The 3461-nt window shown below is 31.8% G+C and overlaps 1 protein-coding gene across 1 annotated transcript in view; it reads right to left on the reverse strand.

Moving 5' to 3' along the window:
• The window catches only part of LOC111632695 (ubiquitin-conjugating enzyme E2 H-like), a 42011-nt gene extending 40653 nt beyond the window's left edge, over positions 1–1358 (reverse strand). The window contains exons 1-2 of the mRNA XM_023377196.1: positions 1284–1358; positions 1127–1201 (exon numbers count right to left, since the gene is read on the reverse strand). The gene's annotated coding sequence lies outside the window, so the exon portion shown is untranslated. The remainder of the gene's footprint in view (positions 1–1126; positions 1202–1283) is intronic.
• Between the last annotated feature and the right edge of the window lie 2103 nt (positions 1359–3461).

Genomic DNA, 3461 nt, shown 5'->3' on the forward strand with positions numbered 1-3461 from the left:
CTTCTACGATTCACGATACATTCGCAATCGTGTATGCCACTAATGTCAAATGGGACTATTTTGTACGGGTAACTACACCACCACCGCATTTTTTATTAATTTTTTTTTCACACAACTGAATTTTGATCTTTTAAATTGAAATACCTGATTAAAGGGTGGCCGAAATTTTTCTCCGCCCCGGGCGGCTAACACCCACGGTACGCCACTGCGCATCTGAACTCGTCTATCAAAAAATTGGCGCATGGTATGCAAAAGGTTGGCCACCCCGATATAAACTAACTCCCTTTGAAACCTGTTGTCTCAGAAAGGAACCATGTATATATCCGGTGCTAGCTTTTTATTGATCTTATCCTTGCTGCTGCAAAGTAGCCCATATACAATGCTGGGCCTCTTGTATGCAATCTTAGTGTTTGTACAGGAGGCAATTTCTCTGTAAATGGGGTTGAGGTGGTGGTTGTATGCAACAGCAGCACGCGAATGTGTGCTATTTAGGTTGTGTTTCACGTGTTTCTACATGTGCTTGAGAAGTCTAAGGTGTGGCTATTTGTGTGAAGCAAGCACAGGAAAGGTTATATATGATGTTTGTACTATATCCATGCTGTATAGCTAATTCCTGAATGCATTTCAACTCCACCTCTGTCTTCAGATCTGGTATTGTGTGTGAAGACCCTTTTTGTTAGGGCACAGAAGGTAGCGATCTTATAGAAGACAGGGTCTGCAGAGTTGGCTGGGATGAACAATGGCCTATAACATGATTTACAATGTACCTTCGTTACAATCCTGGTGCCATCAAGTTGAAGGTTGATATCCAGGAAGTGTGTGGCTGTGTTGCTCTTCTGATCCAATTTGATGGTGAGACAATATGGGTTGTTATTCATGCACTATAAATGGTATATGTTCTGTTCTGGTTTCCATAGAATAAAGATGTCATCAATATACCTCTTGTATGTGACTTAAGGTTTATGAGTGTTAATTTATATACATTCCAGTATACCATGTAAGAAAGTTGTTTTTTTACTTAAGAATTTTACTTATTTTTTAGATTATAAAAAACTCAAATTTGCATATAAAAATTAAAATTCATAAATTTTAAATATAAAATGATCAAAATTTTTCATTTACATACCAATTGAAGGTGACTTAAAAGGATATTTTTCAGGTAAATCAACTCTAACTTTCCATACACCTCCTTCATATGGTGCTGTCAAAAGACATCAATTGTAAAACATTTGCATTATTGAAATTTATTACTAAATATGTTTTTGAAATTTTATTATACTTACTTCCTTTTGGCCCATAAAACTTCACTGAAAATTCATTTAATCCACCCAATATTGTTACTTCATGCTTACTTTCTATACTAAAAAAAGTTAAGGATGCTTCTCAAAATGACATTTACCATTTTCATTGTAAGTTTCTTAACTAAAATAACATTAAGTTAAAAGTAAATTTCATATATTTTTGTACTATTAATGTATGTCATTATTTATTACATTTGATAATTTTAAAAGTAAAAATTCAGGTTTTCAAAAAAAAATGCATTCATTTTGATGTCAGTGAATTATAACAGACTACATTTTATTGAGATATATTTACCAATAAATGTAGTTAATTATTTATTAAATATTTTGATAGTTCAATATATTCAGAAATATAAAAGATGAGATATGATGACTTATTCAGAATTCAGAGAGAAACTTCTCTGAACAATCTGATCAGAAAAAAAGAATGATATGCTTACACCTAGCTCAAGAGTTTCTAAGTCAAATCTTATTTGAAATGTTATAACTTGGATTCAAAGATCTAATTTCATCACACCAACAACCATAAGAGCACTGTTATAGTTAAGTATTATGGAATTGAATGAAGAGAATGGAAAAACTAGAAAGAAAATTTATAGATGGTTTTTGGAGAGGAAATACAATTAAAAAAGCAATTTAACTGAAGCTTAGAGGTGAAAAAAAATTAAGATTATGTTTGGAACAGTCAATTTAGACAGTAAAATCAAGCTAATTATTATTCTTACCTAACTTTGAGAATATAAGTTTTCTTGTAAATAATAATTAAAGAAAAATGATTTTTTAAATCTCAAAGTTTTGTCAAAACAAATTGAAAAGTTCATTTCATGTAAGAATATGTATCTAACCTAATCTTACTAAGTTTAGTCAAGACTAATTCCAACAAACAGCATTATTCTTATTAATTTATTCCTATAACTAAGATAACTTAATAAAATCTGTGGAAAGCCACCATATCTATGCATAACAATTTCTTTAGATTTGTTTGAGCTTAAGTTTTTAATCTCTGCAAACTTAGGAAATTAAGTTTTAGTTTGATAAATCTAAGAATACTTTTATTGGCATTATCTTATATAGAAAGAGTAATTAGCAAAAAAAAATTGCCATAATGATAATTTAAACCAGAGTTTGAAACTCTCTCTCAAAAACAGATCAAGAGAATAAGGTTATATTCAGGGCTGTGGAGTCGGAGTCGTGGAGTTTTGATGTTTTAGCCGGAGTCGTCAAAAATCCGCCAACTCCGACTCCTTTTTACTTACCAACTTGTTATGTACTGTACATAAAATGGAAAAGTATTGGAATCTTGTCAAATTTGACCCTCCAAGTTTTTTTTTGCAAATCTACACGTTTGGAGACCTCCCGAACCCCTCAAAAAAGTCAATAAAGGGGAAAAATTTGTGCACACGTGTGTTGGTGTCTAATTTGTTTAATTTCTTTATTTTCTGTTCTGAGATATTAAACTATCTCAGAACGGGTAAAGTTTAAGAAACGAAATGTGGCACTGTAGCTTGCGTATAAAGGGGCATTAATACTATTAAATTTTGGTTCTTAATTAAAGGTCGACAGGGTGAAGACATAAAAGTGGTCATGTGTCATATCTCTTAATAAATATTTTACTCTTATTAGCGTTAAAAATTTAAAAAAAAATAAAACTCGTCTTTACCCCCAAAGTAAGCTTTTTTGCCATTTTATAATAATACAGTAAAATCCGTTAAGATGTTAGAATGTATATGGGGACATGATTTAGTTCAACCACTTTGACGCTTAATAACTAACTCCTGTGTTAAACCATCCGACTCTGATTCTGACCACGGAAATTATTAGGCTTCAAACAGGGTAAACGAAATCATGCCCCCCACACACAGTCTAACATCCACACATACAGAAAAAACCTCAAACTTTTGCATATCTCAAAATTTCAAGGTGTCCAGAGTCCAAAAATGTAAAAATTTAGGAGGGGTCATTTTTTGACCGAGCGCTACACTTTTCTTCTGTTATATATAACAGCCGGAAAAGTAAAAATTATCGAATACATATTTATATATTACTTAGAGAAGTCTTTTAGCTTTGGAATAAAAAGTTTCTATGCTCTATCTTTATTAGTATTTTATTCTGAGTTCATGTGATGACGGCAGAATTTCTGGGTCTCTTTTGGTAAGAAGT

Source organism: Centruroides sculpturatus, unplaced genomic scaffold (assembly GCF_000671375.1).
Source record: "Centruroides sculpturatus isolate CEXI.00-Female unplaced genomic scaffold, Cexi_2.0 scaffold787, whole genome shotgun sequence".
Lineage (NCBI taxonomy): Eukaryota > Metazoa > Arthropoda > Arachnida > Scorpiones > Buthidae > Centruroides > Centruroides sculpturatus.